The 23,052-nt window shown below is 42.1% G+C and overlaps 1 long non-coding RNA gene across 1 annotated transcript in view; it reads right to left on the bottom strand.

The window, feature by feature from the left end:
• Nucleotides 1-22,625, bottom strand: part of LOC147017977 (uncharacterized) — a 37,612-nt gene extending 14,987 nt beyond the window's left edge. The window contains exon 1 of the long non-coding RNA XR_015062783.1: nt 22,413-22,625. This is a non-coding gene — a long non-coding RNA (uncharacterized LOC147017977). The remainder of the gene's footprint in view (nt 1-22,412) is intronic.
• Between the last annotated feature and the right edge of the window lie 427 nt (nt 22,626-23,052).

The raw sequence follows: 23,052 nt of genomic DNA on the forward strand, positions 1-23,052 counted from the left end.
TGACTTTTATGGTGTACATCACCGCAGATTATGTCTCACACGATAAACCGCATAATCCACACAGAACAACCATCCATCTGCCACAGACCATTCAACCAGAAGGCAGGTTATGTGATCGGCAGGAAAATCGAAGCATGTGGAGTGTGACCAGCACTCTGCCGATCCCCATTGGTCACAATCAACACTATCTTCATATATGTATGTAAAGATGGAAAATCCAGATGCAACTAAACGTTGTTATTGTTATTGTTATGTGTGCCGTTTCAAGTACACTGGATCTGATGAAGAGTAAATCAAACTTAGGGCACAAATAACTCCAATATGGTGCCCCATACTATGATCAAGTTCACTTCCATTGCGTGCAAGGGTATTCAGTCCTTTCAGTAGGACCGACTGGAGTTACATTTGCTGTTATAATCCTCGCAAAGACCGACACAATCATTTGATTATTTTCCATCCAGCTGAACAAAAAGCAACGTCTTTGACAAATAGAATCAACAAACGAGCCAGTCTTCTGGCAAAGCGTGACCCGAGCAAAACTTGATTCCTTTTATGTTTTATTAACTAGTCTTTTGTTTCGTGGGATGATATCAGAATCTTCGAACTGAACACAACACACGTTAGCTCGGATTATGGTTATGGTGAGAGTTAAGGAGTGGATTGAGTCAGGGTTAGAGACAGGATTACGATTAGGGTCAGTGTTTATTTGCTGTATACAAAGTCGTGGCTCATGAAAGGCTAAACCACAGAACACGAGAAAAGAACAAAACAGAGTGGATAGTTTGGAAACAAAGCAACAGCAGGATAGGGAGATGCAACAGAGGGACACTTAAAGAATGGGCGAAAAGGGGGGAATAAGCTGGATATAAGCTCAAATGACAAAGAAGGCTGAAAGAAAAAGAAAGAGAAAAACATGGGGATGAAATAGCAATGGAACAATTAAACCAAAAGGTGAGTTGTGGGAGAGGAGAGTAAGTGGTGGGTTTGGTGAGGGTTAATGAAGATAGAAACGTTCATACTTTTGGGTGGGGGGGATGAACTGAGAAGGTGAACAGCCATATTGAAGCTGTGAAGGGAAGACTGAGATTGAACAGACTGAAAAGGTTAGTTCCAAATGAAACAAAAGATGAACACAAGAGTGGTGGTGAGCAGTGAGCATGAATTTTGGGAGTTTCACCACAAGTGGGTTACTGGAAGAATATGTGCACCGCAGATATACCTTAGTGGGGAATGAGATGGGGGTGGGGTGGGGGGCAGGTGACAATAGAGATGGCAGAGGGTGAAACACGAGAAAGGAGGTGGTAGACTACAGAGGACATTAACCTGCCTGGGATGCGGGAGTAACAGGTGCAGAGATTTGGCTTGATCACAGGATGTTCCAATGATTATAAGGCCTTGGGCTCTATATAATCAAGGTGTGAGGCAGGTGCACCAGCTCAAAGGGAAGAGCAATAGTCCATAAAACCAAGGATGAAGGCCTTGTATGTTGTTAGAAGTTCAGATTTGCCAAGCAAAGACTTGGCATGATGGAAAATGCCCGGTCATCAGTTGGCTTTGGAGGCCAACTCTGATGTATGGTTTTCAAAGAGAAATTGTGGCTCATTGTGAGGCCCAAATGTTGGAGGACCTGAATGTGGTCAGGGTTATAGTTCACAACAGTTCACATGAGGCCCTGTGGTTCCAGCATTGTGCTCATTTATTACCCCGTGCATGCGAAGCGTAAAGCGTGGTTCTGCAATTGGTTCACTTTATCTGTCTGTCTGTCTGTCTACAGTCATCGGTTTATGATTCAGGAACTAACTTAATTTCAATTGAATGTTATATTTTGAATACAAATCGGAACATGACTCGGGACATGAACCTGCAATTCAGGAGTACTCTCTGCATTGGGCAAAATGTATTTTATTTCAATTGAATTATATATTTGAACATTGAAAAACACAAATCGCGTTCTTGGCACTTTCAAAAACTTTTCATATACTAGTAGAACCAAATATTACAGCATTTTATATCATCTTGACCAATCAAATTTTCCACTCGCTCTCTCACACAAAATGGCGGATCGCAGGAAATATAGATCGTGCTCGGAAACGCAATAAATAAGTGTTTGTAAGACCATTCGCATGTACTTTTTTAATCTCAAGATGGTGTTTGGTGTCCTATGAACTCTCTTGTTAAGAAAGCTTTGTTTGTTCAAAAGGAAGTTATTTATAACATAGTCATCACTCAACCATCTGCATTCACCAACAGTGACAATTAAAAGGAAGGGGGAAAGGTCCACAATTTCACTTGCATTCCTCGCTTGCCTAAAGGTGTTACTGAAACCGGACACTCTTTCCCCACTGTTGTATGCGAAAGGAATGCGCATTAGGGCACTCGCTTTGAAGTCAGACTTAGTAATGTGTGAAACACACCGCAGCATGGCACAACCCCACCCTTTAATCCCACATCGTCAGTCCCCTCGTTTTTCATCCAACTGTATGAGCTTGAAACAAACGATCATGGTCCCAAGATGTCTGAATCAAGCAAGCAGAGTTTTGTTTCATTTTCTTTCAAAAGATCTCAATTTCAAGGAAAAGTGTTATCATGCCCAAGTATTGCACATTCCACCGGGACACATTTCTGCACATAGATGGAGAACATAGAACCTACTGAACTGGCAGGATGGCCTTTGAGGTATGCACGCTCACCACTGAGTCATATCGCTTTGGTTCTAAATCTTGGCCCAGCTTCAAACTGTCATCCTGGGTGAGGTATCAATGCGTGTACAGTCCCTCGGATTGACATTAAACTGGGTGTTTCATCTGCCAGAATTGTTTGGTGGACATCAAAGATCCCACCTTTTCCTTCGCAAAGAATAGGCGAGCGATTGCTGGCACCCTGGCCAAATTCGAAATTCCTGCCTCAACCCTGCAGAGGGCGTAGCATCAGTGGCATCACCACCCTCTTTCAGCCAAGAATTCCGCTTCCAGCCATGTGCTGTCTCGTTAAGCAGAAGAAGAATAAAAATCGATCCTACAAGGGGTGTTAAAAATTATCTAAGAATGAGATATTCACAACTGTCCCAAAAATGCTAATGTTGTATTTTCATTTATAATTACAAGTGTAGCTCCTACACGACCTGCTTAAGTATACAATATCCAGTGAAATCAATTTACATATTAGGGACACAAAGTGGATAAATGTTGTGCCCCATCCACTAAAGCATATCTATCATGTATGTGGTTCTTAAGAGGTGTGATATGTGGGGTTATGTTTCCAGGAGATTCTGTTTTGTCCCTTCTCCTTCCATCCACCTTTCATTTTTTCAGTTCCATTATCGTTTCATCCCCGGTTTCCCCTTGCTGTTCTTTCAGCCCCCTCATTGGTGTTATTGAGCTTATATCCAGTTTTATTCAAAGCCCTACGTCCTCCTTCCCCTCCCCTCATTTTATCATTCTTTCCCTCATCCATTCTTCCTCCAAGTGTCCCTCTGCATTGTGTTCATCTACCCTGCAGTCGGTGTGTTTCTCCAGGTTTCCATTATGTTCTGATCAGTTCAGTTCTTTTTTTGTTACATTCTTTTCCATGTTCTAGTTCTTCCACGAGCCTCTACTCTATATACAAAATAAGCCTATAATCAAGTGATCTTTTTCCCCCTTGTAATGTGGACTTAACCATACTCGGTTGCGTAATAGTTAGTGTCCACTCTGAGTCTGGGATGTCGGTGGTTGAAACACCAGCCAAGTCCTTCTAAAGACTTTAAAAAATGGTTCATGATGCTTCTTTTCTTTTGACACCCAGCATTTAAAAGGATAGAGCATGGATAGACAATGGCAAACCAGCCAGTATAATCCATGCCTAGAAACTGCTTTCGAAGCACCATATGCTCGGGAGTATGATGCAGCACATCAAATCAAATCAACTTGGCCTCGTGTTCATAGGACAATCAGCGTTTACATTTCGATTTCCCGAATTTCTAAGTTGTTTCCGAAAAGAATCCAGGTGTGCCAAAAATAACATTGGAAAGTTCGAGAGGAGGCTTTGTGACACATGCACCTAATAATATAATCATTGAGTGATATTTCTGTGCTGTTCTTTTTTTCGAAATTTCCCGAAGGCACGCACATCATCTGTTCCTTTTGATGTGAACATACGTCATGAATGCTGTGTTTCATATGCTGTCATGCTTTGACTGCACAACACACAGCAACCATTATAAAATACATTCATCACAAATCCTATCCTGACTTGCGATCTTCTCCACCCCCATGAACTCTACTTAGCCCAACCCTCTTACTTGCAGGTTACTGTGTTAATTTCAGGTTTCCCCCCCCCCCTCTCTTTTCCCTAACTTGTGTCCACCCGTTGTCCTGCTGCCCAACTGTCAGTATGTTGCTTTTTTCTAACCTTTTGTCACCTTGCTCTTCCATGAGCCTATATCCTGCACAAAAAAATGAATACGAAATGATTGTAAAAGGAACTTTTGAACATTTATAAAAAGTTTTACATCATCAAAAGAAGTTCTTAAGGCATCGTTGTTGTTTTTTTTCCTGTTTTTAAGCCATTGACTTTGCTATTGCATAACATTGTGGTTTCTCTGTTTTGGTAATCTGTAATTGTTTGCTAATGATTTCAAGTTGAAAAGTCAATCTGATAGCATCTCTTTGCAATTGCTTCACATTTTGATAAGAATGGCCAAAAACGATTCTCTATTCTGAGCTCCAAATATATCCATTTAACTAAACTTATGTATTTGTTTGTACAGTCTTCTCCTCTGGTTAAACTGGGCGGAATGGGGGGGGGGGGGTGATCCTGTCTTAATAGGGCATCAGTTATAATTTTTAGATGGAAATGTGACAAATTTGTGAAGCCTTATATGAATTTTTTCCATATATATTATACTCTAGTGATGTTGATGTCAAGACGAATGGAATAGCTTGAAGACAAAGTATACCATGTGTACAATAGGGAGATAGCAAACAAATGAGACTTAAATCTCTCTCATTTTGTTCATACTGTTGAGGAAATGACTTCTATGGGATAATAATGTATGTATTAGAATAGTTATGACCTCCACCACCGAAGGTGGAGGTGCTTATGTTTTCACCGCTTTCTGTCTGTTTGTTTGTTTGTTTGTCTGTTTGTTTGTGTGCAGGATATCTCAAAAAGCTGTGGACAGATCCAGATGAAATCTTGTGGACCGGTTAGATGTTTGACATGGACGAACTGATTAGATTTTGGTGAAGATCCGGATCTGGCCCCGTCTACTAGAATTTTTAAATACATCTTCACCATTGAGAGATAGGGCTTGGGCTAAACTTATATTTAGCACGATATCTCTAAAAGGTGTTGACGGATTCGGACGAAACTTTGTGGCCAAGTTGGGTGTGTGGTAAGGACAAATTCATTCGATTTTGGTGAAGATCCGAATCCGGATCTGGATACGGGAATTATTGAATTTTTTAAGTGATTATTCACCATTGAGAGATCTGGCCAAAAAAACGATATATGACGTGATATTTCAAAAATGTATTGGGCCCGATATGTTCTCGTGGATCAGGCATTGCGTGGCGAAGGTAGATGCTCTCCCGAGTGCCCTTCCAGATTTTATATGTTTCTTCATTATGATTTTTTTAAAGCAAATATTGAAACAAATTTCTGATGTTCCTTAAATCTTCTTGCTCTTTATTTCAAATCGATTTTCTATGTATTTATTTTAAAATGTCATTTAATATTTATCTTGCATAACAACGATGCTGCAATGGTCAAAGGTCTTCAAGATCATTTCGCCGTCGGGCAGGTAGGGGACGAGAATATCCATATCCACACAGGTAATTTCTGTGCGAATTGACTTCTCAAACATATGGCCATGGCAAATTTGCCTGACATAATTGGCCAAGCAAGCCCTCAAGCAATCCACAATTGGAGGCACTTAATGTGCAGACCCAATCTACCCATCTAATGGATTATTTTCCCAATTTGCTGAACGCAATGGAGCCCCCTTGGCCGATGACAACGTCTCTTCTTCTTCTTCTTTTGGCTGTTCCCGTTAGGGGTCACCACAGCGGATCATCCGTTATGATCCGCATCGGTTTTACGCCGGATGCCCTTCCTGACGCAACCCTCGTCGCCTCTTACGACACAGGGATATGGTACACCTATTCTAACCAGGGCATACCAATACACTGGTACTCACTTCACCGACCTCAGAAGGATAACAGGGTGAGTCAACCTCCTGGTGTGTATTAATTCAAGCGGCCAATGGGGCTTGAACTCAGGACCTTTTGGATCCCAATCCGCTACCCTAACCACTACGCCAACACCAGGCTTGGCCGATGACAACACAAGTTCTCATTTAAATAACGGGATTTCTGAAACAAAATGGGGTGGGGATAAAGAATAAGACACGGCCTCAAGCAGCGATCAATGATGGTAACAAATTAATAATATAGTCCACAAAAGATGTCACTTGCAAAATCCTTCACTTCTGGTTGCTGCATGTGTTGGTTTGATCAGCAGTTGCTACTTCCACTTCGTTAATGCTCAGTTTTCCTTACCGGATTTGTCCTGTGATATTCTGTTATATTTTCATCAAATTTCCGTTTTGAATCACACCTTCTTGTGCTGTATTGTCGAATCCTTGTCCACGTGGAACAGGCCCACTCCGAGGGAAGCCACCATGCAAATTTTTTGAAGCTACTTTCCTCTTTTAGCTTATTTTCTCCCAAGAATTGTCTCTTCAACCTTCTCCTCAACTTTATTCTATTCCTCCTTATTACTTCAAAAAAAAAAAAACTAGCAGGGACTCGCAGAACAGAGTTCCACGGCAAACCCTCCCTTTATTTAGGCGGTGTATAGGCAATGAAACACTGCCTCGCATGCTCCCAGAAGTTTATGGTTACTGCTAACAACTCAGCATTAATTTTAGTCATCCACACACTTATTGGGAAAAAAGAATATGATGAAACTTGTTTTATGTTCCCAGGGATCAGACATTGAAGCCAAAATATATGATAAATTGCAAAATTAAAGTATCAATGATTGTGAATGAAAGTGACAATCATGAAAAAAACTGTGTTGTTTTATACTTTTCACGAAAACAAACGTTGTAGTGGGGAAACTTAGCATAACAATTGTGCATTTTGTGAGGAAAGCACCAAATTTGGAACACTAGTAGCCTATCATATTATGAACAGATTTGGATATTGGGCCATCTCAAATTTTTGATGGCAGTGGAAAATGGCTGCCACAGCAATCAGCGGCTGAATTTGAGATGGCCCAATATCCAAATCTGTTCATAATATGATAGGCTACTAGTGTGCCAAATTTGGCGCTTTCATCACAAAATACACAATTGTTATGCTATATTTAGCTAAGTTGCCCCACTTTTGTGAATTAGCGTTCTCAGGTTATCACCTTTGCTTTCATTTGCATAATTTTTGCTTTGTGATGCCGAACAATCGTGATAATCAGTAAAAAAAAAATTTCCTGAAATAAAAAGTTTTATTTCAGAGGTGGATCAAGGGGGAGGAAAGGGAAGAATTGGGGGCCCTGGGAATTTGTGTAGCCTACGTTTGTTGCAATAAACTATAAAAGGTTTTGTTTACTGAGCCAAAATGGTCCATTTAAAAAAAAATTTAAGCAACATTTTCTTTGGAGCTGTCTTCTTTTCTTTCATTTTCTTCATTTTCTTTGGAGCTTTGGATTAACCCTCCAAATGTTACTCTGGATCTGCCCCTGAGTTTGCACGATCTCACTATAAACAATGCTACAGCTTAGTCGGCCTGCAGCATGTTCAGCCCCTCTCATTATTTACAATTCACTCTGGTTGGCAAAGATGCGCAGGTTGAGTGGGTCTCCTACTCTACTCTAATCATAGCAACGTACAGCTGTCCAAGTGTAAAATCACTGGTGGGAAGCAGGACTCCACACTACCACATGATAGTCATTGCAACGGCCAGCCTGACCGGAAACTGTCATCGGCAGGATTGGAAAGGAAAATCCGTGTCAGATGGAGAAGGAATAATTCTAGGAATAAGGAGAACAGACCCGACACTCACCGCAGTGCATCTGCGCCTCAAAAAGATGATTAGTGACCTTGGTTTAGATGTAACATGTTGGACCGTTACAGTGGCCATTGTGAGGATTGAGATTTCACAACAGCATGAATGTTGGGACGAGTGTTAATCTTCAGTGACATCTCATGCGGTGGCAGATCTGAATGATTTATTGAGTTAAGAAAAATATTAGAGATCTTTCAATCCTGACAAATCTCTACCTCTATCTCTTTCTCTCTTCAAAAGGACCGTCTGGCAAATCCTCCCATCAACTTTGTCAACAATCCTCTTGAATAACTTCAATCACTCAAGCCCCTGGGTCTCACTATCAGCCATGATCCTTCTTGAGCAAACGACATTTCGAAGATGGCCTCCAAAGCCAGTCGTGAACTTGGCATCCTCTGCGTACAAACTCCTTCCTTGCCACACTTGAACACAACACCTAGAATTTATCGACACCTTGATGGAATACTGCTCTCCCCTCTGTGCTTCCCCTACCACATACCTTGCTCAGTTTGACATCATGGAAACCAAGGCCTTTAAATTCATCAAAGGAATCTCCCGCATTAAAGCAAAGTCTATGGGCCGATCACGTTCCCATTGATAGATTGTTGGTCTCCGTTTTCTACTTCCTCTTTTTCATCTTGCACTCTCTGCTCTTTCCATGCTATGGCCCCCTTCAGGGGTTTCTACAGGGTGGACTGAAAGCTGCTTTACCCCTGCCATATTGCTCACACCTCCATCCTTTCCCCTTTGCTCTCCATGCAGTGGTATGCAGCAACACTCATCCCCTGACATGGGATTTAGTAGAAAGTCAGCTGGCATTTCAGACACGAGTTGTTACAGTGTCGAAGAGCAGTTGGTTGCTTGTGTTTTTTTGGTGCATGAAAGTACACACACAGGCTAAGCAATTGCTCAAGTACGGACAGCTTTTGTGGAACACCTTGGGAAACCTTCTGCACCAAAGCAAACATTGTTAAAGTGGGGGAAACGGGCTTTTGAAACAGGAAGTGTGGATGGCAATAAGCGCTGTGGAAGAACGGAAACAAGAAACACATGCGCTGTTGTGTTGTTGTCAGTTGACCAATCGCCACGAAAGACAACAAGAAAGAGAGCCAGTGAATTTGGCATACTCACATGAAAAATGATCTTCAGTTGAAACCTTGGCGTCCATCATTTGTGAATGAACTGAGTGATGCTGACGTGGATCGGCGGTGTGCATCACTGACGACAGATCCATTGGTGCATGGAGAATAATAGAGTGCATACAGATACAATGACTGATTAATTATTGTGAGTACCAAGTTTTTTGGTGTACAAGACGATACTTCCTCCCAGAAGTCCAGGCCTCAACTTATACTCAGGATCGACTTATCTATGTTTTAAGACATTAAATTGTATGAATGAAAAAAATGGCAAAGTGTGATATTTTCTGAAATTAATTGTATAACTGTTAATTTTAAAATACACTGCAGCAGGTTTCCACTTAATATCATGGGATGCATTCCTAGAAATTGCGACGTTAAGCACAATGACGTTAAGCAGATGCGATATTCCCATAGATGTAATGGTATAATTTGGGGACGCGTTCCCAGAGCACAGAGACAAATATTAAACAAATCAATAAAAAACACAAATAATCAAACACACAAATGGATAATTAAATAAACTGCTAAAAGGATGGTCACCAAAATGTATAGCCAAGATTATTTGTCGGGACTGGAGAGGTGCAGGTGTGAAATGGAGGGGTTACAGGAAGGGAGAGGCAAGCCTTCGCATCTCGGACAAACTGTTCAAATCATTTGTAGGCAGGGAAGGCAAGGGGGAGGTAAGCCTGGAATGATATGGCACCTCCCTTGACCTGATGGGGCTTTCGGGTGAGTCACACGGCAAATCTGGAATCGAGAAATCTCCGATCGAGCTATCGAACAAGCCACGTGACAAATCCGAATCAGGTAAGTCATCATTGAGGTGTAGTGAGGTGCTGCGAGATGGTGCAATCAAAATGCTGGAAAATACGAATATTTGTATGAAGACAAATCTTGTGTTGAGAAAACCAAGAAGGCTAATTGTGGCTGCAAAGCAAGGTGGACAAACATTGAGTGCTTGTATTATGTTACATGTGTCCGGTGTTCAAGTTTATTAAGGAGTGCGACAAAATGTAATATGCGATGAGTAATAGACAAGTCCATTAACCCGACTGACAGTTTTGCTAACTACCATAGTTGAGAAAGCTTCAGCTTATAATCCAAATCGACTTACCGATGAATGAAGGAAAGAAAATTGGAAACTAAAACGGCACTCGGTAGAGAGCATACCTCCACCATGCTGAAAGGTTTATGTTTTGTATCCCAATAATGAGCCGGATCTGCATTCAGACCTTAACCAATATCTAAACAGCTTGTTCTCATTACCTATCCAAATTGTACACCAAGTTTTGTCATAATCCATCCACAACTTCTTGAGATATTGCGCTACATATCGTTTTTGGCAACATCTTTCAATGGTGAATAATCACTTAAAAAAATTAAAATATATCAGATCTGGATCTTCACCAAATTCGAATCAATATGTTCTTGTCACACACCAAACTTGTCAACCAAGTTTCGTCTGAATCCATCCATAATTTTTTCAGATATCATGTAATTTGTCGTTTTTGGCCCACTCTCAATAGTGAAGAACCACTTAAAAAGTTATAGTATCCGAATCCGAATCTTGAAAATCGAAAAATTTCCTTTCTGTCACACACCCAACCCATGTACCAAATTTTGTCTGAATTAGTCTATAACTTTTTGAGATATCCTGCTTAGAGACAGACAAGCAAACAGCAGACAAACAGGATTGACAAGCCGGTAGGCGGCCATGGGTCACCGAGCATCCGATGACCTTTGACCCCTGATCTGAGTTAATCTAGTACTAAGTACTTACGAAATTGCAATCGAATCGGTTAACCTGTGTATGAGTAAGGGGGCTTTGAATGGTCATTTTGCCCGAACAATGCACTAATTGACCTTTGACCCCTGACTTAGCCGAGATAGGTCAATATGTCCTGAAGCAAAGTTGTAGTACCCATTGAGTACTCTGTACCTATAAACTTTCATTCGTATCGGTTAACCCGTGTAGGAGCAAGGGGGATTTGAATGGTCATTTTGCCCGAAAAATGCACTCATTGACCTTTGACCCCTGACCTAGCCGAGATAGGTCAATATGTACTGAAGCAAAGTTGTAGTACTCATTACGTTCTATGAGCATGCAAAGATTCATTCGATTCGGTTCAACTGTCTTGGAGCTAGTGTACTTTGAATTTTCAGCGGGAATGCTCAATGGCTCTTGGACACCCAAGTTGAGAGGGTTACCATTTGGAAACTATAAGATAGAGAAAAAAATGGATGTCATATAGCGGATAAAGAATCACCTTAAAATTATGCATACCAAATCTCATCGAGTTCCATCTACTGATAACTACTCAGTATCCATTTGAATGAAAAGTACCGAAAATGCGGTTTGAAATCGGAAATCCCCAAAGTTCGAGGGGGTGCTGTGGGTGAACAAAGATATAAATCGAAAATCTGGCTCGATCGTTTGTGCACAATGCATTCCAGATGATTACTGTGAATTTTCATGACCATCCGACCATAACCCGAGGAGGAGTAGCATTTGGCACGAAGGCACCTCCAGCTTTTGCATATTATCAATTTTTGCACTAATTGACCTTTGACCCCTGACCTAAGTGAAATCGGTCAATATGTCCTGAGGAAAAGTTGTAGTACTCATTGAGTACCATGAACCTGCAAAGTTTCATTGATATTGATGCACTCACCTGGTCGCTCGGGGGCCTTCAATTTTCGCCAATTTTCGTGCATACCCTAATTGTAGGGGGTGCTGCAGCTAAAGTATTCCAGATATCACAAAAATCGGAATATATTTGATAGAGCCTCACCTGTAGATCATTCGTGCCAAATTTAATAGCCCTACATGGGATAATGGCTTTCGGAATTGATTTCGCGTGAACGGTACCGATTTTGAAAGTTTTTCGGTTGTTGCTAGGGAACCAAAGCGTCCCGAGCAACCATCACAATTTCCAAAGCACTAGGTCATAACATGTACCTACCACCCGAGTTTGGTCAAAATCCGCCCATGTTTACTACCAATTATGCTGATGACAAACAAACATCCAAACAAACAGACAGAATTACTGACAATAAGGGTCACCTATTTTGGCAACCCAAAAACATAACCTCTGTCCACCTTGGCGGAGGTAAAGATGTGAAGTGGAAGCATTATCCCATAGGATAGAGTAGTACTCTATTAAGCTATGGACAATCGGCTATGAGTAGTTCTGATATTATTTTTTTATGAATGACTTGGAAAAATAGAAGATTCTCTGAGTTAGCCTTGAAAAAAATGTCTACCCAGGAGAGGTTATAGATGGTGGTAAAGTTGAGAAGTTCAAGAGATTGAACCACTTCCATTAACTAAATGTAGAAATATAAAGCTAGGTTGGCTTGCTGACCCATCAAGTGGGACAGAGCAAAATGCAAGATTTGCCTGGATTCAAAGGAAAGTTCCAAGTGTTTCACCAGCATTCGATTCGGTGAAATATATGTGAAGTAATGTGTAGCCATCTGTAAAGAGGAAAATAGCAAATTGAAGAGCACCTGTGAAGTCCTTCAAGTATACGAGGAGCAGCAATTGTCCTGAGAAACTGTCATGGAGCACTCGTCTCGACTAAAAGAGAACATGAGCGGATTCCGTTGAGAGCTATGAGCTGACTGCATGACAATGTCAGTAATTGAGGAAATATCAAATAAGGTTCCCTTGGTTTCCAAAAGCAAAAGAGTTGGCAACAGGAAAAAGAGCAATCAGAGATTGCAGACCCTCACCAGGACTTGCTTTGTGTGGTGTTTGTGCACTGTTCTATGATGTGATTAATAAGGGACATAACCATAATTGCCACTTTATAACTGCTGGCAGTGATGACCAGGTACCAAGACGTCCCACCTTGATGCAACCCTGCTTTGATCAGACACCTGATACTGACCCATGACGTTTATTATTATTCAATTGAATTCAGAATGGGATTGATAAATTCAATTCAAATCAAATGGAAAACCCAATAGGTACAGTGGAAGACCAAATCAAATAGGCATTGAAGGAATCAGAAGGAACCCAAACAAGCAAAAAGCAAAGATGGACACATCAGGAGGAATCTGGAAAGGATTTGGGTTTCCGCTGCAACTCCTCTACCCTCAAACCCATCCAGGTGCAGCCAAGTGAGCCTTATTCCCAAATAATAATAATAATAATAATAATAATAATAATAATAATAATAATAATAATATAAGCAAAAGTAACCCAGGTTCAAAAAATATAATAATTCTGGCTGTTGGACCATGTGTCCGATCAGGTTGAAAATGAAAATATATTCCACATCACGATGAGATCATAACTGTAAAGTTTCACGTTGATTGATGAAGCGGTTCAAAACAAAGAGTCTTTTAAAGATTTTCACTGAATCCAAAATGGCTGCCAGACCATGTAACATCAATTATTCATGAATAACCTGGTATTCCCAAGGCTTGGGAAACATTTGTGTGAAGTTTCCCTCTATCTGTCCAGCTGTTCTGGAGAACATTTTTATAGGTTTTAGGGAAAATCCAAGATGGCTGCCAAACCATGTGATCTTTGACATCATGTGTATGAACATTTTGTTCCTCATGGAGAGATGGTCATACCTGTAAACTTTCACCTCAATATGTTTGCCATTTCAGAGAAGAATATTTTTGAAGGATTTTTTTAAAAAATCAATGTGGTTACCGAATCATGTGACTGATGACGTCATCAATATTTTTTTCTGTCGACCAATTTATCCTTAGATGACCTCAAAATTTTTTCAAACTGATCGGATGTAGCGTTATACATATGCAATTATGACGTCAAAACAAAGGCACCCATAACGTCATAAAAAACACACTTATTCCCCATGAGGAGTACTTGCCATGTGCCAAGTTTCAATTTTTTCCCCTTGGTGTGGTTTCAGAGATACAGAGGTCCAATGTTTTTCCATTTTTTCCAACATGGCTGCCACATCACGTGACCTATGATATCATAATTATCATTAAAACATAATTTTTAAACCCATTTTGCAATGCTTGTTCATCTTCCATTATTAATCGTTCTCTCTTTTTTTCAACTTCAGTGCAACTTCATCCCACCTCCTGAAATCTACCTCCTCCTAACTCTTTCCCTGTTATACTCCCACCTTACTCCTCTCATCTTGTTCCCCCATCCTACCTCCTCTCTGTATCATCTCTCCACTGTCCTCTGCCTTACTAACAGCTCCCCCTCTGGTATCCCAAACTGGATGGTTTTCAAACATTTGTGGACTCCGCTCCAACCAAACAAATATCTCACTCATTTCAGTATTCTCCTCAATATCTCAAGCATGGTCTCTCTTTCCTCTCATCACAACTCCCCCTCTTCATACCCCCTCAAATTTTGTTCCTCCCTCCACGCACTCCCATCTTTACCATACCACTACCCAGTCTCATCCTTCTCCTCTCCCCAACCCTCCCTTCTCCCTCCTCCCACATGACTGTGCCTGCTCTCATCATCTCCCCTCTCCCTCAAAGCTTCCCTCTCACCCCTCCCTCTCGATCTCCATTCAGCTACCTCCTCCCTCTTCAAAGGAAAACTTCACTCTCCCCCCCCCCACCTAAGCTTCCCCTCACACATTTCTCCCTCAATTCTCCCTCCTCACTCTTCCCCTTCAAATCTCTCCCCTCACCCTTCCCCTTCAAATCTCTACCCTCACCTTTCCCCTTCAAATCTCTACCCTCACCCTTTCCCTTCAAATCTCTACCCTCACCCTTCGCCTTCAAATCTCTCACCTCCCCCCTCACCCTTCTCAAACCTGCCCCCCTCATTCTACCTCTCAAATCTCATCACACCTCCTCCTCTTCCCACACTCCCAATTTTTGAACAAATCCCCACCTGCTCCCATATTCACAATACCTCTACCCAGTCTCATCTTTCCCCTCTCCTGCCTCTCACATGGCCATGCCTGCACTTATTGTCTCCCTCAAAGCTTCCCTCTCACCCATCCCTCGCAAATCAACTGCCTCCTCCCTCTTAGAAGCAAACTTCTCTCTCTTCACCCTCCAAGCTTCCCCCATTACCCCTCCCTTTCAAAATCTCCCCTCCCTCCCCTTCTTAAAGCTGCCCCTCTCACATCCATAAAGCTGCCTCCTTCCCCCACCCTCTCCGATCTCCCACTTCCCTTTCTCCCCCTCTCTTATTACTCCCCATTGCTACTCATCCCTTCACCCCATAGCCCATTATCATCCTACCCACCAGACCCTCTCCTCTAGCTCTTCTTCAATCTCCTACACAATGTCTACAACTATCACGACCTCTGCCTCTCCTCCCTCATGCTACCCTCCCCCTCCCCTCCCCTCTCCTGCACTCAAAGCCACCTCTCCTCCCTCCTCCTTAACAGTGTGGACCTCAAACATCCGGGGCCTTCGCTCTAACCTGACTGATCTCTCCATACAGGTTGCCACTGACAAACCAGACATAATGTGCTTATCAGAAACTTTCTTCCTTCAAGATGTCTCTGCCTCCTTAGTATCTTTCCCCAGTTACTTCCTCCTCCGGTATGACAGACCTGAGCCTCGTCCTGGCGGCGGAGTTGCTCACTTTATCAAAAAACTATTCATCAATCTCCATGCACTGCCTTCACTCCCCCACACACCCAGGAATACCTCTGGCTGCGACTTCCGCTCCACTCCCACCTCTTGTTACCTCCGCCACCGAAGGTGAAGGAGGTTATGTTTTCACCCCTTTCTGTGTGTTTGTTTGTGTGCAGGATATCTCAAAGTTGTGGATGGATCCAGATGAAATTGTGTAGACAGGTTCCGTGTGTGATGAGGGCTAACTGATCAGATTTTAGTGAATATCCGGATCTGGATCCAGCTCCGAGAATTTTTTCAGTGATTCTTCACCATTGAGAGATGAGGCCAAAAACGATATTTAGCACAAAATCTAAGAAAGTTGTGGACGGATTCAGATGAAACTTGGTGCGCATAATGGGAGCATGTCTGGTGTTGGCTTAATGGTTCGGGTGGTGGGCTTGGGATCCTCGGATCCTGATTTCAAATCCCACTCGGCTGTTGAATTAATACCAGGTGGAGTTGACACTGCCTGTCATCCTTCTGAGGTTGGCAAAATGAGAGTTAGGTTGCTGTTATCCTGTGTTGGAGTGGTGACCCGTCCAGATTTGTGCCCAATAGCCAACTTATATCCTCTCATCCAAACTCTCTCTTCCTCATATGTGGTGACGTCAATTGCCATCATGCCAGTTGGTTGGGTGTGGGTACCCCTCTCACCTGCCAAAGCACTTCAGCAAAGGACTTCTGTGATAATCTGTCAACTTCCCAACCCAGATCTCAGCCAAAGGTACTCCATCTCTTCTGGATTTGATTTTGACCAATTTTCCAGAAAATGTCTGCTGCTCTTCTTCTGCCCCAATGGGCTCATCTGACCACATGCTTGTTGACGTTGTCAACTCTCTGGCTATTATTGGAGAACCACGTCAGCGCCGACGAGTCTGGCATTTCACTCAGGCTGACGGGCAGGGTCTTCAAGCAGCCATCAAACTTCTAGACTGGTCTCCCATTTCTCCTCTCACCAACATCAACTCATCCTGGGACTTTTTTCAAAGAAATTTGTTTTCTCTGATGCACAGATTTATCCCATCTCGACTTCAATTGTCAACAACAATCTCGACCAACAATCTCCTTGAAGAAGTCCTTTCATTCCAGCTTTTGGGCCTCACTATATGCCACGATCTTTCCTGGGTAAGCCACATCTCAAAGCAGGCCTCCAAAGCCCGTCGCCAACTGGGAATCCTACGTCATGCAGGCATTCCTTGGTACACCTGAGCTTCTAACCACTGATTGCTTGAGATTCAATGCATCCCTCTATTGTTGGAATAGAAGCAAGAGCACATCCAAAGTTGATTGGTTCAGACAGAATCTGAAGCTATGGTAGAGATAAGGCTATTTGAGAAAAGGAAAGACTTTATTTCGGCTGTGATGACGGATTCCGTGACTTTATTTGAAATTAAAACTAAGCTTACTTCCTTGAAATTGAGAGTATCTCTGTTTATACTCATTATTGTGTATTGGAAAGCCTGGTGTTGGCTTTGTGGTTCGGATAGCGGGGGTTGTGATCTTTGGGTCCTGAGTTTGAGCCCCGTCGGCCACTGAATTAACACCAGGTGGGGTTGACTCAGCCTGTCATCCATCCAAGGTTGGCGAAATGAGTACCAGTGAACTGGTAATAGGAGCATTGCATCAGTGGCGCCCCCATACTCGGCAGCAGTGACGATGCACCGTTGATCATAGCCAGTTGAAGATATGAAATCATGCCACCACAATAAGTGGAAGTATTAAAAAAATATTTTTTTATTAATTGTGTATTGAAGTGATCTCGGCAGTCTTAAAAACAGGTGGCAGTCACTGTCAATATTATTGCAGTTGACACCCCAGGTGATGAACAGGCTGAAAAGAACAGGTTATAAGAACTTTGGCACCAATGCAATCTGAGCCTGTCATCTTGGCAGAGTGAAGGCTGGCCATAACTTTTCGTACCATCTCCGAGGAAAGGTCAGAGTCCAGAAGGCAGTGGACATGAATGGGGTAATGTGCGGATGGATACAAAACCATCTTTCTAAATACCTGAAAGAAAAAAAGTGAATGGTGTCCTCGTTTGGCGATAAACTTTTCTTGCTGAAACAATTTCAGGAGGATTACCTTCATACAATAATATGTGTAAAATGCAGGATCGTCACGCTTTATAGGAGTGCCAGTTGATGTGAAGGAGGGCATGCGTGATACATGGGAGACAGACCGATTTACTTTTGGCATGCTCTTGTTGGTGGTCATGGATGCATGACAGATGGGAGATATTGGGGTTGTTGAAAATATGTTTGTTTGACTTTCTGTTCTCTTATAAAGCAGAGTTAAAAGTTCACTTAGATAATAAAAAAAACATTTGTCGAAAATTTATAAATCAATAGTTATTTTTCTGAACGCAAGCTCCACAACATGTCTTGATATTTTACAAAAGACTGTGTCATCGTTTCAAAATAGTCCGAAAATGATCTTCTTTCCTCTCATATCCTCGTTTTTCCTTCCACCCTCACACACAATCAAATCAAATTTTTTAAATGACAATTGTATAATAGTTAATCTTCCGACACTGTCATCATCTCTGCCACCGAAGGTGGACGGAGGTTATGTGTTCACCCGTTTCTTTGTCTGTCTGTTTGTCTATGAGTAGGATATCTCAAAAAGTTGTGAACGGATTCGGACGAAACTTGGTGGACAGGTTGGATGTGTGAAAAGAACTAATGGATTTGATTTTGGTTAAGATCTGGATCTGGATGCTGGAATTTTAAAGTGATTCTTCACCATTGAGAGAGTGTGCTGAAAACGAGACATAGCATGATCCGGACTATCAGTGGGATACGAAACGTAAACTGTTCAGCCTTAGCGGAAGACAGCATTAGGGGAAGACAGACAGGACAGTTACCAGTGCCCCCCCAACTGTCAGGGGGCCCTTCACCTTTTGAACCCTGAGTTCCTTGGACTTTTGGCTCCCCCATCCTGGGCTCCCTGGAGAAAAACTACTGAGAAGTTGAAAAAAAATATATTTCGATTTTCTGCCTGTAAAAACGTTTTTCTAGCCCTGTAATTAAAAAGAAATGATATTTTGAATCAAATACTCTCTTTCTTTCTTCTTTTTGAGTTTATCACCAAGACTCTACTTTGTGGTGCCAGTCAAACCAGGAATTACTTCCCGGATTTCCGATGCGTAAGAATTCTCCACAGTACCTGCACCAGTGTATTGTTTTTGCAACGTTTTGGCAAGTCCTTAACCTTTGCCCTCGGGTTCCTTTGCTTAGCCATAAGCTAGTTCTTTCTGCACACAACAAAACGATTGTTGGTAGTTGCATGTGGAGCCTTTTCTACATCATGATGAGCATTCCGTTTCAGTCGTCGCTTGTCGTGAATCTCTACTGAGCATCATTGACCAAATGCTGCCCCAGTAGATTGAACATCTCCTACAAGTTCCTGACATAGTTTCTCGATCAACAAATGGAGAGTGACTACTCTCTTGTTTGGTGGAGCATGGTGCTTTATGAAACCCATCAGTACCACATCAGTACCACTTTATGAAACCACATATAAGCATTATCGGCCTTCACTGGTTTTGGACAAGCAACAGGAATCTTCTTTCTTTTTTCAGTCCCATCATATCGCTGAACATGTTCAAGAGGGGAAGGCACATAGATTGATGTGATAAAATATATGGGCCGCTTGTCCTGCCAAACTATAACAGCAACAGTTCCATTGAATAGAAATTCCCATTCTCCAGTTTGTATTTCATTGTTTCTCATCATAAGTCTTTGGAAATTGCCTTCTGTTGGTCATAGTAGTTCCTCACATCCTTATCCCTTGTTTTATGATCAAATACTCAACCAGCTGAACTGAGGTGTAGAATCCGTCAGTGAACAGGGAATAATTATGTCCTGAGAATTTGTCAGCCATTCGGACAACCAAGTTCCCTGTAACCCAAAAGTTATCGATAGCTTCGCCATCGTCTCTCCTCCCAGTGCAAACTTCAGAATTTCAAATATACCTATTTTCAAGACCATACAGTAGAAAAGTCTTGATTCGACATAATTTGGCAGACAAGGATCAGCTTGTTCTTTATGTACTGTTTGAACGATAGTTTGTTTTTAGTGGGCATTATGCCCTCATCAAGTGAAAGTTCACAATCTGTACCAAAGTAATGCTTGAATTTCCCAATCAAATTATCGAACACTGGGCAGGTCTTGAATATTTTAGCAGTCTTGTCAAGCTGGATATCATCCTCATTCACCCAATGTAGGAGAGATCAGATTGCAAGGAACCGGTCTCTTGTCATGACCTTTGAAAAACCAGGCGTGGAATTAAGCGTAGCATCCTTCGACCGCCATTACTGCTCGGACCTGTCTTTATGTATCAACATTTCTATGGTGACTCAGAGCCCCAAAAGTGGCTTCAACTCTGCCAAAGTAAGAGGCTTTTGTTGGAAAGATTTTGCTGCACAATTGTTTGGTTTGGCTACAATCACACATTCAGCTTGGCGATTCGTCTCTGTGAGAAGTAAATCCAAACGAACATCATCCCAGAACAACCCAAAATAGTCAAGTGGAGTACTTTCCACATTTATTGCATTTGGTCAATTTTAGGCCCTGATTGCTCATTAGGTGTGAACTGGTGTTCATTGAAAGCTACTGAGGATCTTGTCCAACTTGGGTGGGAGTCAGGCCTTGGTCTATCCTTCCGCGTCCTCCGCCATGATCATGCCCTCGACTTCGGCCACAATCTCAATCAACACCTTTGGGAACTCCCCCAGCATTGTCCTCAGTACTGTCAGTTTCACTTTCCCCGTTTGAAAAGTCATTCTCTGACTCAAAATCACTCTCATTGCCATCATCATTACCATCATCATTACCATCATCATTACCATCATCATCATCATCTATACCTTCATCATCTGAGCTCAATACCTCATCAACTGACATCACATTTCGACTCATTTTGGAAAGAATTTTAGCGAGACACCTTCACGAACTTCTGTGAATCTCGTGGAACAACTTCCATGGATCATGCGCTTTGGCGTGTACACAAGGATGGACCGGCTCATCATTACCATCATCATCATCATCTATACCTTCATCATCTGAGCTCAATACCTCATCAACTGACATCACATTTCGACTCATTTTGGAAAGAATTTTAGCGAGACACCTTCACGAACTTCTGTGAATCTCGTGGAACAACTTCCATGGATCATGCGCTTTGGCGTGTACACAAGGATGGACCGGCTGGCTTGTTTAACAAAGCGTGTGCACGGAAAAAAAACCTTCTTCGCATTTTCACCTCTTTCTTCGAATGAGACTCTCATGGCATACATGCCAGGATGGGACAGGAAGTGATGGGAGAACCACCAAATCTTGTGCACAGCAAAAGCCCCCCTCACACTTCCTGACCTGTTCACGGCGACGCAGACCGAAGATCAAGTGCAATATAAGAGAGCCGCAAATTGCTCAGGACCCCTTCAATAACTGCACATTCTTTGCCAGGCAAGGTGAGCTTAAATCTCCGCAATGGGCTCACTCCGATCTGACAACTGGAATTTTTGAACTAGTTCTTCACCATTGCGAGATCGAGCTCAAAAACGATATATAGCACAATATCTCAAAAATCTATTTGGCCCGATATGTTCTCATGGATCAGACATTACGGGGCGAATGTTTGTGCTCTACCGAGAGCCCTTCGAGTTTAGTAATGCATTCCTTGGATGTACTGAAAAAGAGGACACAAAGTAAGGCTCCAGGCTTGGCTGAACATGACCGAGTTAGGAAGTTTCTTTCAAAGTTGTTGAGCTATGGGTCCAAGCATGAACTGTCAGCTTAGGCTGGGATTTTCTACTTTATAAAAACATAGAACTCTAATTTATACAATGACGACAATATGTTTTTGTCTGGGATCGTTGAACGTTAATGGGTGGATAGATGAGTCCCGGGTGCATCAGTTATTGTCTTTCTGTTTGAAGGAAAGACTTGGAGTAGCCTTTCTACAGGAGACCTTCATAAATCAAGAGGCTGTCTTCCAATGAAGAAGCCAATGGCAAGGATTGGCGTTTTTTAGTCATTTCACTGATGGATTCTGCAGAGTGGCTGCACTCTTCTCATCAGTTTTTCAACCTGAGAACCTTGTTATAAATGAGGTCAATTTAGGCCATTTAGTACATGGGAAAATACTTTTTCAATATGCCGTTACTAACTTCATAGTAACGGCATATTGAAAAAGAAAAAAAAGTGTTATGCGCCATGTGTTGGAGCTGAAAGAATGCGTTTCTTTTACCACTTGTGGAGATTTAAGTTCACCTTGCCTGGCAAAGAATTTGTAGTTATTGAAGGGGTCTTTAACTGCACTCTAAAATCCCTTCTTTGATCGAGTAGGTAAAGAGCCGCATGGTCCTGCTAGAGTGTTACAAAAAGTCATGACACTGTTAAACTCGAGAGACATTTTGGCATATACAGCATCGCACAGACACATCATTTATATACGCTAGTATCAGGGGTGGCCATTTCTCGCATTCCTGATCCGACAGAATCTCTGTCACGCTGTTGATGCAGGAATGTCAGTGACTGCAATATCAAACTTGCACATTTTACAGATTATAATCTGGTTTGGATAAAGCTTTCTGTGGAAAGACAAGGTGTGGCACTGGGTTTCAGCACTTCAACAATACCTGAGTTCAGGATGAAGCTTTTCTTTCAGTTTTTCATAGCTTGTGGCAATCTTGGATGAACAGAAAAGGAGATTTCTGCTCACTTGGACTCTGGTCGGATGTGGCGAAGGTATGGCTAAAATTGTTGAGCCAGGAATACTCATCTGAAATGAGTAAAACACTGAGGATAGAGATCAGGAGGCTCGAAGAGGAACTGTTGCATCTCGAGCGACAACTGACAATACTTACCCCTGCTGAATTGCATACTTTTGAAGAAAAGAACACCCTAAAAGCATGCAGAGGAACACCCAGGAATACATGTAGTCTCTTGTTTACAGTTACTTTTTGAAGTTGAATATGCTCTGAGCTATCTCAAAGCTTTGGAAAAGTGCAAAGTTTGAAATAAATCTATAACCAGTGTGCTGGAAGAAGACAGCTCTTTGCTCAATGCTTGTAGAAGTGTTCATGAATGAATTTGAGCATTTATTTGGAGAATAGCATGGACGCTGATGCTTGCAGCACTTTGTGGAATAGCCTTTCTGTGGCGACCCCAGAGGATTGAGAACGACTGGAGGCTCCTTTGTCTCTGGATGAAATGACAACTGCTCTCCATATTCTGTCGCTATATATGTCTCTTGAAGTTGATGCCCTGTCTTGCGAG

This window comes from Eptatretus burgeri, chromosome 10 (assembly GCF_056783735.1).
Source record: "Eptatretus burgeri isolate ZD-2024b chromosome 10, Ebu_testis_v1, whole genome shotgun sequence".
NCBI lineage: Eukaryota > Metazoa > Chordata > Myxini > Myxiniformes > Myxinidae > Eptatretus > Eptatretus burgeri.